This window comes from Lissotriton vulgaris, chromosome 1_1 (assembly GCF_964263255.1).
Source record: "Lissotriton vulgaris chromosome 1_1, aLisVul1.2, whole genome shotgun sequence".
Classification (NCBI taxonomy): Eukaryota; Metazoa; Chordata; class Amphibia; order Caudata; family Salamandridae; genus Lissotriton; species Lissotriton vulgaris.
Genome location: NC_141685.1, coordinates 1,114,768,632 through 1,114,784,561, shown reverse-complemented (window position 1 = coordinate 1,114,784,561; position 15,930 = coordinate 1,114,768,632).

The following is a 15,930-nucleotide window of genomic DNA, read 5'->3' as shown; positions in this document are numbered from 1 at the left end:
GCAACAAAGTTGAGGCTGAAAGATCACCAGTATCTCTAGCTCCCCCCCTACCCATCGCCCGCCCCTGCGCACCACCATGTCCCCGCGAGCAACTCAGACCTATCCGGGAGCCTTTTCACCACAGCTAGCCCACCTGTACCCGGGCACACCACCAAAGGCCCATCCCCTGTTAGCCTGGCCAATATCACGCCTCTCCTCTGACTGTACCCCAACAAACCAGATAGCAGCATGCTGCAGGTTGGTTTTAGCGAAGGCTTTAAGATCCCCTATGTGGGCCCCCTGGGCAGCAGAGAGGCCGACAACCTTAGATCTGCAAGGGAGCGACCAGAGGTAGTCCGGGCCAAGGTAGAGAAGGAGAGGGCCTTGGGCAGGGTGACGGGTCCATTCTTGCATCCCCGTTGGACAACTTTGTGGTCTCGCCGATGGGGGTGGTACCTAAGAAGGAACCGGGGGCTTTTCAGCTAATTCACCACCTCTCATACCCAGAAGGGCATCAGTTAACCATGGGCTGGAGGAGGGCACCTGCTCCGTGTTTTATTGTACTCTGGATGTGGCATTGGACCTAGTCAGGAGGGTGGGCAGAGGGGCCTGGTTAGCCAAGGCGGACATTGAATCTGCCTTTGGCTTGCTACCAGTCCACTCGAGCAGCCATCACCTGCTGGGTTTCCAGTTGGAGAGCAGGTACTTTTATGACAAATGCATGCCCATGGGTTGTGCTGTGTCCTGTGCATATTTTGAGGCGTTCAGTTGTTTTCTGCAGTGGGCCCTCCAGGAGACCTACGGAGTGGAAGGGGTGACCCATTACTTAGATGACTTCCTGTTCATAGGGAGTGACGGCACGCAGGACTGTAGGCAGGCCCTTGCAGTCTTCGAGCAGTTGACCAGTCACTTGGGGGCCCCCCCAGGCCAGGTAAGACAGTGGGCCCGGTGCAGGTCTTAACTTCTCAGAGGATCGAGCTTGATACTATCGCAGGGGAGTCCAGACTGCTGACAGACAAGGTCAGTGACCTAGCACAACAAATACAGTCAGTGGTTGGGGAGGACAGGGCCACCTTGGAATTCATCCAATGCCTACTGGGGACACTGCATTTTTCAGCCAGGGTCATCCCAGTGGGGAAGGTGTTTGCCAGAAGGATAGGGAGGGCCACTGCCAAGGTCACAAAGAAGCACCATATGGTGAAATTAAGCAAAGGCATGAGACAGGACCTGGCCATGTGGGCAGAGTGGTATGCAACTGTTACCACAGATTTTTTACAACGCATACCATTACAACGGATACTATTACAACGCAGGTCATTTTACAACGGATACCTTTACATCGCATTACACTACAACGCACATACTATTACAACGCATACCATTACATCGTAAGTATAATTATAGGTAAGTTTATCTTTTTTATTTTTTGGGGGGTTTTGGGGTACAGGGTTATTTTTAGGTTTTAGGGCTGGGTTTGGGTTTTGGGGTACAGGGTTATTTTTAGGTTTTAGGGCTGGGTTTGGGTTTTGGGGTACAGGGGTATTTTTAGGTTTTAGGGTTGGGTTTGGGTTTTGGGGTACAGGGGTATTTTTAGGCTTTAGGGTTGGGTTTGGGTTTTGGGGTACAGGGGTATTTTTAGGTTTTAGGTTTGGGTTTTGGGGTACAGGGGTATTTTTAGGTTTTAGGGCTGGGTTTGGGTTTTGGGGTACAGGGGTATTTTTAGGTTTTAGGGCTGGGTTTGGGTTTTGGGGTACAGGGGTATTTTAAGGTTTTAGGGTAGGGTTTGTGTTTTGGGGTACAGGGGTATTTTTAGGTTTTAGGGCTGGGTTTGGGTTTTGGGGTATAGAGGTATTTTTAGGTTTTAGGGCTGGGTTTGGGTTTTGGGGTACAGGGGTATTTTTAGGTTTTAGGGCTGGATTTGGGTTTTGGGGTACAGGGGTATTTTTAGGTTTTAGGGCTGGGTTTGGGTTTTGGGGTACAGGGGTATTTTTAGGTTTTAGGGCTGGGTTTGGGTTTTGGGGCACAGGGGTATTTTTAGGTTTTAGGGTTGGGGTTGGGTTTTGGGGTACAGGGGTATTTTTAGGTTTTAGGGTTGGGATTGGGTTTTGGGGTTGAGGGGTATTTTTAATCTATTTTTACAAATAATACAATTAAAAATTATTTTAAATTATAATTTCATTAAAAAAATATTACAAATAATTAAATTAAATAATACATTAATAAATATTTACATTATATTTTAAAATTATTTATTATTATTATATACTTACCTATACTTACGTTGTAATGGTATGCGTTGTAATAGTATCTGCGTTGTAGTGTTTTGCGTTGTAAAGGTATCCGTTGTAAAATGACTTGCGTTGTAAAAAATCCGTTGTAATTATATGTGTGCTAAAAGTACGCGTTGTAACATCATATATCCGGGCAGAGTTCCTGGCCAATTTTAACGGCTCAGTAATTTGGAGGGCTCCCTGGGCGGGCAGCCCGGACCTAGCCCTATATACAGATGCATCAGGCAGAGAAGGAATCGGGACCATCTTAGACAGGGAATGGTGTACGGAGAAATGGCCCAACCCTTGGAACAAGAAAAAGATCATGGCCAAGATCACAGTGTTAGAGTCGTTCCCGATTGTGGTGGCATTCCACCTGTAGCCTGCAGTACTGGCGGCTAAGAGGGTCCTCTTTTGGTCTGACAATCTGGCGGTAGTGCAGGCCATTAACTCCCAGTCAGCAAGTTGTCCCCTGGTTTTGTGCCTCTTGAGGGAGTTGATGCGGGCGTGTCTGTACAATAATGTTGAATGCAGGGCGCGACACATTCAGGGTGTGCAGAACACAGCTGCTGATGCTCTCCCTCGTTTTCAGTGGCGCCAGTTCTGGGAGGCGTGGCCAAGAGCGAGAGAGGAGGGTACCCCTTTCCCATCATTCTTTGGTTCCTGCTGAAGTGGAAAATCGGCTGAGGGGGCTGGGTGAGCTGTCCCTAGCACCCAGGACCAATAAGAGATATAGGTCCTGCATTGAAAAATTGTGTTCAGTGGTGGGATCCTGGGAAAAAGGCGGGTTGTAGGAGAGTAGGGTCTGTTTTCTATGGTCACCCCCACTTTGTGCTCTGATATACTGGTTTCTCGACTTTAGTGTGGCTGTGGGCCTGCTAATCAGACCCACAGCCCAGCTGTTCTCTCTCTAAATTCATAGCATGTACTTTAGGTACATACCAAATTGGGTATTGGGTCACCTTTGTGAGCCCCTGTATAGTGTACCATATGTACCCAGGGCATAGGTGCATCCAAGGCCTACCAGGGGCTGCAGCATGTATTATGCCACCCTTGGCTGGCCATCCACATTGACACATCTGGCTGATCACTCAGCTGGGGCAAGGTCGTGTAATCACCCCTTGCTTAGGTATAGTATCCCTATATCCACCATTACATATAGACACATATATACCTATACGTCACTCATATGGCAGGCCTTGACAATCCTGAAGGCAGAGTGCTTGGTTTTATGTGAGATGGTGCTCTAGCATGAGCTGAGCCTGTCTGCAGCTTTCGGAACCATGTCCTTTTAGCTGTTCTATGATATAGTCACACCATATACTCTAAAGTGCATTATAATCCTCGCGGTTAATGCTAACTTTGGTTTGGCTTTATCAAAACATGTCGTGTAAGGTGTCATACGCTTTGAAATACTAACCCCCCCACCAGTACTGGCGGCGGGGGTAGCATTCCATCCTTCTAGAGGGAGAAGACATGTAGTTGTAGCTTTACCCGGTTAAAGTTAAACAGAGCCTCAGCATCACAAAATGGATGCTGCTGCCACAGACACAAGTCTGACCTCCTGCAGCTGGGAGCCCTTCCAGCGAGGGAGACCTGGACAATAGATTTCCTGCCTTGGGAGGTGCTAGCACCTCCCCAGACAGGATATAGTGTATTGGGGCAGGGTGGGTTGAATGAAATGAGACACTGCCTGGGGCACGCAAGGTGCTCCATGCATAGCTCGGTTCAAACCAGTTGCTGGGGTACTCCAGCCCCGGCTCTGGCGCGAAACTGGACATAGGGAAAGGGGTGTAACCACCCCCTTCCCAGGTTCCACCTATAGGAGGGACCTAGCAGGTAATCCAGCCCCTTAGATTGGTATAAAGCTAGGAGCTGAGTCTAGAGACTTTAGATTATCCTGAACTGAAACTCTGAAATGAAACTCTGGACCTGCGACATTCTACTGCAACTAGAAGACTGAAGAATCTCCCTTGTGGTCAAGGAGTGACCACCTTGTGCAAACAGGCACCACCTAGTGAATTGCTGGTTTGCTTTGTCGACGCTCCTGAAGGATCCCGACAACTCTGCTTCACAGGACTGGACTTCCAGACTTCTCGGACCCAACCCACACCTCCATCAAAGCTGAGACCCATGGCGGACACGAGAGACGTGGGACCGGACACCTGGCCATTTTGCTCTTTGCTAAACTGTGCAGCTTCTGAGGCGTCCTCGAAGTTGTGCATTGGGGATTGAGAAGCCCCAACCCCGAGTCGTAAGTGCATCGAAGCTCAGCCCTCCACACTCCACGAGTGCCGCATGGGGCCTGCTCTTGCATTTCCTCTTGACGCGTCTTCACGGTTGCTAGCCCGCTGGCTAGTGGCCCTCCTGAAGACATATTTACAAAACAACACCACTTGCCTGGTTGCCCTGGGCTTGCTCCTGCTTTCCTGTAAAGAGGAAGCTCCCCAGACCTTGCTGGTCTGAACAGTAGCCGATCTTTCCTTCCTGTATGGGTTGCCTTTGCCAAGGCTTGTTGACTCCAATCCGGATGCCGATACCGCCAACAGCGAGATCCTTCATGTAACAGTCCGTATCCAGCTCCTGGTTGCCATCGACACCTCCTGGTCCACGTGGCTGCAGAGACAAGCTTTACTTCTTCATTTGTTTGCAGCTCGACATTGCCTGGTTCCTTCCTGGTTCCTTCCTGGTCACTGGCTAGTGACCCAGACTCTGTCCCCTCTGCTTTCAGGTTCTTCACTGCTTTGATCCACCCTTGGATCCAACCGGACATCTTCCTCCTGGTCGCCTGCAGCATCTTTGTGCAGCTCTCCATAGGATTCGACGACGAAACCCGACACGAAAGAACACCTATGCACCCGGCTTTCCTGGGTGAGGTAACTCGAGTACTCCTGTGCTCCAGTGGGTAATAACTATCCAAGTGTCCTAATTTAACTGGGTTTTCCCGTAGTCCACCCGGAAGTGTCCAAAATCAACTACTTTTTTAACTTTAAGTTCCCATTGAAAGTCTATGAGAACCTGCATGTGTGTTTAGACACTGCACACGCATCCTGTGAGACTCCTACTTCCTAACCTGTGGTTGTTCAGTGTAGTCCCAGCGATTCCCTAGGCCATAGGCCTATTCACCTGTTCTGAAGTGGTTCTTATACCACTTACGTAATATATGGTTCGTGAGGCCCCTAGGGCAGAATTGTATTTGTGCAACTTTTAGTATGCTTATTGAGTCACTTGTGCTGTATCTCGAACTCTGACCTCATAAAGAGTGCAGAGGGGTTGTCTTAGTAATAAATACATATATATTTGATATATACCTTGTGTGGTATCCTTTCATTTGATATTCAAGGGGTTATTATTGGTAAAACATTTGGCTTCACATGCTCTCTGAAGTATTAGCCTAAGACTGCTTTGTCCATGCTACCACTAGGATAGCTGGTCTATAAGGTTGACTTTACAACCATCACCATAAGGGTTGTTTGGACTGATACAGGGTGCCCACTAGAATAGTGAACATCACATATCAGGCCAACTTCTCACATGGGTCATCTCTAGAAAGCAGAGTACAGTCTTTCATATTGCGGGCCAAAGACAATAAGAAGAGACATTCTTGGATTTCAGGCCATCTTGCAGCAATTAGCCACCACGCTAGACCAAGGGGCCAGTCAGACCCCACCAAATCCTTTTTGATCAGAGCTGCGTTAAAAGGGTGGGCCAGGAGTGAACCAAAAGCACCCGACAATAGGTCCCCCATAGACTTCGAGACACTGCAAGGGATGCTGGATTGGGTGCACAAGGCTACTCACTCAGCGTTTGAGGCAGCATTGTTTGCTGCCACTTTCAGCCTGGCTTTCTTCGGGGCACTTAGAATTAGTGAGTTGGTGGCCAGAGCCAAGAACGATAGGTCTTGGGTGGCGTTAAAGATACAAGATGCAGTGCTCTCAGGAGATTCACTCAAAATAACGCTAAGAAGGTCTAAGATGGATCAGTGTGGGGAGGGAAGCTTGTTCTGGCTGCACAGTCTGGGTGATGGCAGGTATTGCCCAGTTGGCCTGTTTGCCGCCTATCTGGCCCTGTGCCTGGCAGCAGACGGTTACCTTTTCCTCCATGCAATCGGCACACCCCTTACAAAGTACCAGGTGGAACACATTATGCACGCGTGCCTGGCGCTGTTAGGCAACAAGGACCCTAGCAAGCGTTGCTGCTGCCACTCTTTCCGCATAGGGGCAGCAACTACAGCATTTAAGGTAGGCTTGCCAGCTGAGGGTATCAAACAGGTGGGGCGTTGGGAATCCCACTGTTTCAAGAGATACATACGGCCATGAGCCAACGAACTTTAATTTTCTTGCAGCAACCAGAGTCCCGTTTACTGGCAGCAGTGTGTTGTGGAGTGTATTTTACTATTTGCATTTTGGTGTGCTGTATTGTTAATAAACGTTTTGCAACATCACTTTCTTTATTTGCCAGAAACAAAGGTCTGGATGATTGACCACTCTGGCATCTGCAGATTAGCACAGTTGGCTGAAAGCAGGAAGTGGAGGCATGGCTTTTTCAACACCGAGATAACTTGACTGGGGCATGCGATGGAATGAGTTGTTTAGCAAACTACAGTAGAGACTGGGGGGCGTCACCCGTTCCCCAAACATGCTAGTTATACACCTGGGGCGTAACGGCATTGATGGCCCTGGGCAAAAGGACATTGCTTCAAAACATGAAGTCTACAATTTGCAAATTAAGCAACTAGTTGGGGACAAGTGAACTTTGGTGGTCCGAGATCACCCCCGACTCCTGTGGCAGGGAGCTCGATCAGGGGAAGCAATGGAGGCTGCGCGCAGGAGAGTCAATAGCGTGATGCGTAAATTCACCGAACAAATGGGTTTTGGCTTCATAAGACACAGGTTGCTTCATGCCAAATCCATAGGGTGTTTCGAGGACAATGGGGTACATCTCTCCAGAATAGGCATGGACTTGTTCCTCCTGGATCTGGGGGAGGCCCTGGAAATAGCGGGATGTAAGTAGGATCGCCGGCCTTAGTGGGGGGACATTGCTGCGATGGTCTCCACACCCAGGCCTGTGGCGGAGTTACAGGGCTATCCAGCGGTGGAAAGGTACTTACTCAGTGGTTCCCTCTTCAGGAGCACAAAGGGTGCTGAGGCCTAATATCCCCAGGAAGTCTGTGCGGTGGACCCTGAGGTGCGACGGTGTCCTGTCTGTCCTACGGGCGGTTGGAAACCTGTACAACCGGGGGTTGCTTGAACGCTCCGCCCCTCGTAGCGTGGGCGTGAGTAAGGGGGTGGACCGATGTTTCACCGGAAGTGGGAGGGGCTATCCCTTCACCACAACCGCTAAGCACCCATTGGCTAAGGCCACGATGCAAGTTTGCCCATCAGGTGGTAGGCCGCGAGGGGCGGCTTGCCTTTGGATTGCGTGTAAGATAACCCACCATGTTGGCATATTTGGTATACTAATAAACCTGCAGCAAGTGTCTCCACCAAAAAGTTGTCTTGTCTGCTTATTTATGTTACCTGTATGTTTCTGTGTGAGGGTTGGTGATGGTGGCCGATATTGGCACTATGTGGGCTGACCGACGACATCCACGCAGGGGACCCTCATAAGAGGGCTGCCCCCTTAGTGCCACAGGATGGCACACTGGACAGCCTAGAGTCCGGAGACCCCTTTGGGGTCCTGCTTGTCACTTCCAGCCGAGGTGGGGGAAGGGAGAGGTATAAGTTCCTCCCCCGCCCACCTGGCCTCTTTGTCCCTCACCCTGACGCCATTTTCCTCCCTACCGCTTACCCGGCGTAATCAGGGTGGGAGGAAGGATTTTCTAATCTTTTTATTTGTGTTGCAGGTGGAGTTACAGGGCCAACCAGAGGCGGAGAGGTACTCAGGGGTGCCCTCTTCAGGAGCACAAAGGGTGTTGAGGTCTAATATCCCCAGGAAGTCTGTGCGGTGGACCCTGAGGTGCGACGGCGCCCCGTCTGTCCTACGGACGGTTGGAAACCTGTACAACCGGGGGTGGCTTGAACGCTCCGCCCCTCGAAGGGGGGGGCGTGAGTAAGGGGTGGGCCGAAGGTTCACCGGAAGTGGGAGGGGCTATCCCCTCACCACAACCGCTAAGCACCGATTGGCTAAGGCCACGATGCAAGTTGGCACATCAGGTGGTAGGCCGCGAGGGGCGGCTTGCCTTTGGATCGCCTGTGTGATAACCCACCATGTTGGCATGTTTGGTTTGCTAATAAACCTGCAGCAAGTTTCTCCACCAAAAAGTTGTCTTGTCTGCTTATTTATGTTACCTGTATGTTGCTGCGTGAGGGCTGGTGAGTGTGCCCGATATTGGCACTATAGTAATGGTTCTTCAGGACACAGATGAATGCACATAATGCTCCAAACAGGTCATTTACAGGATCTACCTGATCAGTAACCAAAATAATCAGACACAAAAAAAATTACATTAGCATGTCTTAGCCTTGGTGGTCACCATCCAAAATGACACTAAACAGTGTGTAACAAAAAAATGCTGTCAACAGACCATGTTCTGTGGGGGCGTGGCTAAGCACGCAATGGCGGAGGACGTGCTTGGGTAGAGCTCCGTGAAAAGCTCCCCTTCCCCGAGCCTATTATCCGCCAAAGTACACTGAAACCGCCGGAAATTGCAGGCGGACACCCGCGGAGGTCATCTCGACAGCCTGGCTGACTTTTGACCAGAGGCTCCATCGGGCCAGACCCCGGCCTGTCCTACAACCCTCCTGCGGGCCTGGGGGCCTCCCGGCCGGCAGTGAAGCCACGAGAGACCGGGGCTTGGGCCCGGCGTGTAGGCCCCGGCCCACACTCCCTGAGGGCCGCCGGCGGACTGACGCTGCACCGAGAGTGACCACCGGGGGTTCGGCGGAGGCCAGCCTCGCCACTACCGATGCGACCAGCGGACCACGACGGCGTGGCATCCGCGCCGCAGCCCCTGTGAGGCAGCCTGGGAGCGCGACCTTACCCGGTGAGGAGGGGGAGAGTCGGGCGGCACCTGGGGCGCTGCGCAACATCAGGCGCTGCCCGGGGAGCCGCGGGCACACAGGCAGGCACGGAGTGACCGGGACGGAGAGGCCGCCCACAACCCACCACCGCGCCCGACCCGCACTCCCCGAGGGCCGCCGCTCAGAAAGCGACCGCCAAGGACTCGGCGGAGGCGCAGCCTGCAGCTACTGCCCTGACAAGAGGACGACGAGGGCCCAACACCCACACCGCAAACCCAGCGAGACGGCCGCCGGCGCGCCTGAGGCGACCGAGGAGCGAGAACCGACCTGGTGAGGAGGGGGGAGAGTCGGGCGACCCCTGGGGCGCCACACAACACCTGGTACCACCCGGGGGGTCACGGACACAAGAGCGGAGTCGGAGGGACCGGGGCGGAGGGGCCAACTACTACTCGCCAACACGGGCCGGTGCCCCCGGCCAGGCCTGCAATCATCGGCTGGTGACACAGCGACCGTCCCCCCCTCCCCCCCCCTCCCGCAGTGAGGGCGCCTGAAGAGACAATTGCGGACTACCCCCCCCCCCCCTCTGCACGGACACACGCGCAGGAGGATAACGGGCCAGGGAGGAGAGATCCGCCACACGCGAGATACCCGGACCCCTTGGGACGCCCACTACACTGGGGGCTGCGCGGCGGAGCCGGGCCACAGAGAGGAGGGGAACCACCGGACCCCCCTCCCCCCCCTGCGGAGACACCGGCCACGACCGGGGGGGGAACCCCGGACCCACGGACCTCCAACCCAGGCGGGAGGTGATCCCAGAGGTGCTAAACAGAGGTGCTAACAGAGTGGCGGAGACAATAACTTTGCTAGAAGAGCGCCCTCAAACATGTCAGGAGGGGCGCGGACCCGCACCAGGACTGGTGGGGCCCCGCAGAAAGGAAAAGCGAACAAGCAGCTCGACAAAATGGCTGCCGAACAATTGGCCACGAGACTGGACAGCGTGCTGGCGGCCGTCGAGCGAATGGAACAATCGCTACAACAGACCAGGACCTCCCTGGAGTCCAAGATAGACGGCGTGGCTGTGGACCTGACCCTCTTGCGAGACGACCACAGGAAGTTGTCCGACCGAACCAAGGTCCTGGAAGGCGCGGTGAAGGAGATCGAGCCCAAAGTCACCCAAACAGACAGGCACGTGCAGGACCTCCTGAACAGAGTAGAGTTCCTGGAAGATAGGGCCGAAGATGCGGAAGGGAGGGCGAGACGCAACAACGTCAGGCTCGTAGGGGTCCCGGAAAAATGGGAAGGGGACCACCCAGCCCAACATGTGGAAGACTGGGCAAGGATCCAGAGCACACTATACACAAATAGATATCGTTCCTATGTTCAACTCTTCAATCAGTTAGGATAGATCAACCAAATGTGTTATTTTCAAAATGTTTTTTATTGTCATCAGCGTTCCCCACTTGGGAGTCACTGTGCTTTTCACTTTAGCCTACACGTGTTTCATCACAGCATGTGGCTGTGAATCTTCAGGGCTATAAGAAATATAATAGAAAGCAAAATGATAAATAGACAAAAGTACGTGTGAAAGGAGAAAAGGGGGACACCAGTGCAGTGGAAACCAACACAGGAGGGACGGGAGTAGAACAAAAACAGGGGGGGGATTTTTGTGACTTAGAACACCAATATTTAATTTGACTCGGAATTCCATTTGATAATGTCAGACTTTAGTGAGATAGAGTAAAGTGTCGTGACATACGGCGCATTTGAGGATAGCTAGATATCTCCTGATTCCTATCTGTACTTAGAACACGGGTGAGTAGTGAGGTGACTTATTTAGATTGAAGGTTACATTTTAAAACCAGTTAGGACCTACCAAGAAAACACAATTATATAGTTTAAATGCCTGCGTCTGCACTATATTCATAATAGAGTTTATGCTGATTCCTTAGCGTTCAAGGTGGAAAAGCAAATATTTAAGAGACCAACACAACACACTCATGTCTTTGGTAACTTTTCAAAATTGATAGTCTATGGTTAATTATTAGTGATCACCAGGATATTTACTTAACAGACATATCTATCTGTAAATTGCATCAAGTTTATACTACGGAAACTGTATTTACACGAGTATATAACATAACTCCTTATTGCTTGAAGAAATTATGACTGTTCGTAAAGCAAGTTATTTCATTTCAGTCAATCACAAGTTTCTGTATAAGTACATTTGTCCTGTTGAGGCGATAGTGCAGGAAGTGCCCGAATGATAATAAAAATCATGAGAAAAGCCACAATTAATTATCAAACCAAGGTCATTTACACTACTCACAATACTATTCCCTTCGTTAATTCCTAGACCCTGTATCATTTCAGGCATGCGGTAACAGTAGAAAGTGTGCTGTGTCACTCTACTAAGGTATTCTAACTAATGAGAGTTGCAGCAGGTCAATTCCAAGCCATTGAACTATTTACAACAATTCCTTTCGTTAATCAAGTGACTGTGTGTCATCTCTGGCATGCGGTAATTGCAAAAAGGTAAGCCGTGTCACTCTATTGGGGTGGTGGTGGCGGTGGCTAGAATCTTACTTGACAATTTATTTAACGGCCAAAAGGTGATATCTAGCAAATAAGGAGGTTTTAGTGTGCAGCTGCGAAATGAAACAGGGAGAATGGAGTCATTACCTGATCTAAATGATCGAGGCGCGTGGTCTGTAGAGAAAAAGAATAGAGGGCGGATTTGTTGGAACATTATTTAAACACGCTATTTCGCGTACATACATGTGGTGGCTCAAAGGTTAAATAAACTCACCGGGGAACCGGTGATAATTCCAACCCGGTCCTTATCGGGTGTTATATTAACGTTCAAAAGGTATACGGCACCAGTCGGTATGTCCGGTTGCCGTCGGCGAAAATGCTTAACTGTTAAGTATCACAGTTGCGAGTATCCAATTAGTGGTAATCAGGCTGGAAATAAAATAAATAAAGTGAAAAGATCGTAGGCGTTAATCGGGGTTCATCCACTGTGAAAATGTTCACAAGGAGAGGTCTATTGCCCATAGATAGACGCGAGTCTTACCCGTGTTCAGCCCGTGTAGAAGCTTACTCCAGCTTCGGTATCGGTCACCAAGTGCGGGAACAACAGGATCAGTTGTTCCCGCCCATTTTAAAAGCGCAGGTCGCGAAAGAAGCTAGACCGCTCAAGTTATGGATACAATCACCGGCAAAAAAGGAAGAGTTACTTCCCCTCGTACTCGTGTCGGAATGTTGACACATTCTAAACCTACAGACCTCGCGTTTAGTGCTCCTTATTAGTACAAACCAAATAATAGAATGGAGCTTCTATTTTTAAATTAATTGGGTTAAGTTTTGACAGATTCAAAAAGATGTGACTCGCGTTTAGTGCTCCTTATTAGTACAAACCAAATAATAAAATGGAGCTTCTATTTTTAAATTGGGTTAAGTTCTGACAGATTCAAAAGGATGTGACTATGTGGCTCCTGTAATTGAATAATTCAAGTATCAACGCCATCAAGACTCGCGTTTAGTGAGTTTATATTGGTATAAAGAAAAGAACAATTTGATGGTTATTATCTATGGCTTAATCTAATTTATTTCTTAGAATGGTTGGTGGCCAGTATCCATGGGTTGTTTTGATTGATTTATTCCTGGAGTAGTTAAGATACATGTGAATGGTAAAGTAATGTGAGAAGTGTTGTAAGGACATTTTTAATAAAAATCATTCGCAGCTGCTAAATAGAAATAGCAGTCGGGTAAATTCGTTTTATTTCTTGGAGAAACCCCTCTATGGGTCCCTGTGACATATTCTAGAATCTGATCATACTAAATCTGATTTGTCGGCAGTAATTGTGAAAACAAAACTCCCTTAACAACTGGGAGGAAAAGAACATAAAATCCTCAACTCTATAATATTCAATCCATTTGGTAACACAAATCTGTATGATCTGTGGAGTCATTCCCTTAACAACAATCTACGTTTATGATCCAGACTGACAATTACATGTATTTTACAAATAAACAAATGTTTTTTTCTCTTTTCTTCAAAGACACTATCACGTTCGGTACATGATTGTAAAGATCATCTCTTCATATAGATTCAGTTGTACAAATGCTACAGTGATACAGATATTCGAGATAAAGTGTCAAATAGGGGACCAGCTTAATTGTCTGACCCTAAGAAAAAATGCAGTTCATCATCCGTGTTCTGACCCGTTCTAGTCGTGTCTAGACGCATGATCCATAGTGCCTCTTGTCTTCTAAGGCGTAGTTCCCTGTTGCCTCCTCGTCGTTGTTGCGAGACGCAACAACGTCAGGCTAGTAGGGGTCCCGGAAAAATAGGAAGGGGACCACCCAGCCCAACATGTGGAAGACTGGCTACGGACACTGTCGCCTGAAGGCACGCTGTCGCCCCACTTTGTCGTGGAACGCGCGCACCGAGTGCCGACCAGGCCCTACGCGACCGGCGCCAACCCGAGGCCGCTACTCTTCAGGATACTAAACTACAGGGACCGTGACACAGTGCTGCGGGAAACGAGGAAGATGGGTGAAATCCGCATAGACAATGCGGCGATCATGTTTTTCCCCGACTACACCATCCAGGTGCAACGCCAGAGACACGACTTCCTGGAAGTAAAGAGGAGGCTACGCACTGCAGGCCTCAAATACTCCCTGCTCTTCCTCGCAAAGCTGAGAGTGGTGGCGGGGGACAACACATACTTCTTCGGGACCCCCGGGGAGGTCAGCGAGTGGCTGGACGGAGGCACGGACGCAGCACCCAAGCACCATCGTGGGGGCAAGGCAAGGCCCAGGCGGCGCGGCCCACGACACCGCCGGAGACACGGAACTCAACGGTCCCAGCGGGCAGAAGAAGGGTCGCGACACTCTCCCCCGTTGGATCAGATGCTCCAGGAACAACGCGATGCGCTGCGGAAGGTTTCTCAGCTCAGCAACCCACCCTCCCAGGAATCACACCATGAGGACGGGCAGCAGCCAGCGCCCAGCGATGACGACGAAGCCATCTACGGGATCCCGAACTCACAGATCTCTGTGGAATTGCCAGTGGTCACGCCGCAAACCGCAGACCTGATCCACTAGCCCCATAGGGGAGGCCAGGAAAATGACCGTACGGGAGGGGGGAAGCAACAGTGGCTGGCGGGACGCTGAGGCGCAGCCAGCGCCGGGTGCAACTGGGGGTGCGCTCCTCTCCCCCCCTGACAACGGAATGGACAACGGACCGCAGAAACAGTGAGTACAGCCTAATTGGCGTTGGTGGTTGGCGGGGTTGGCGATGGTGGGGTCACCCCTTGACCCGTGCTCATCCTTGGCCGTCTGCTGATGCGGCCTGGAAGAGGAGGGGTGCCCTCCATGACTGAGGCCGAGAGCTCGCACAGAACCGCGACCCTTCCCCCCCAATGGCCGGGGTCCATGCAGGCGGGGCCCCATGGGACCAGAGCGATGCCGTGCGCCAGTCCACAACCAGTGGCCAGCGAACGGCCTGCAAACTGAGGCTCGGGGATGGAACTGGAATCCCTTTAACAGACTTAACCTCCTCTTAGCCTCAATCGTGCTTATGCACACTGCCCCTTAGACTGGAAATGTTGTCCCTCTCAATAGAGATTATGGACGGTGGCCCGTTTCGCCACTGCCCCTTTGGTATTACAGTGGGTCTTGCCCACAGTTGGTTAATGTTGTTTATTGTTTTTCCCCTACCTAATGTCTACCTGAACAATACTGAGTGTACTACGGGGGTGGGGTTGGGCATGCTGTGGATAGCGATGGGAGAGCCCCTGGTGGAACTGCTGCTGGCATGGGGGACGGGGTGGAGCACACACCGCTAATATGACTTCGATTAAGATATGCACTTGGAATATTAGGGGAATGCACACACCCGCGCGCAGATACCAGATATATTCCTACCTGAAAAGGCAGCAAGTACAGATCGCACTCCTGCAGGAAACACACCTATGCGGGGCGGAAGTGGCTGCACTACGGCGCAGGTGGAGGGGTCAATTGTACGCCACAGAATACTCCTCGTTTGCCCGTGGGACACTACTGTGGGTTAGGCCGGGCACCCCTTTCACGATGTCGGAAGTGCTCACGGACCAGGGGGGGGAGATATGTGCTTGTGAGGGGTAGGATGGACGGGCAACCAGTAGTCCTGGCGTCCGTTTACTCTCCGAACACAGACCAGGGAAGCTTCCTGACACACCTATCGGAAAAGTTGGCGCCCTGGCACGGGGTCCCCTGGGTACTGGGAGGTGACTACAACACAGTGCTAGATCCTGTACTGGACCGCTCGACCCCACCCAGGCCAGATGCTACATCTTTAGGGGCTGCAAAGGCATTCACGAGATGGGCGACACAGTGGGACCTCAAGGATGCATGGCGCGCGCACAACCCAGACACTAGGGTATACTCATATTACTCGGGGGCACATGCGCTACATGTCCGCCTAGATAGATTCATGGTGACAACGGAAATGCTGCCGCAAATCACTGAGTCACACTATCTCGGTCGGACACATTCAGACCACAACCCACACACGCTGGCAATAGCATGGGAGCGCCCACACCCACCCATCCCCACGTGGCGGCTACAACCCGCCCTCCTACTCGACGCCCCCTTCAGAGACGCCCTACAGGCCCGAGTAGCGCAGTACTTCACCGACAACTCGGGCACGGCGTCCTCCCCGAGTGTGGAATGGG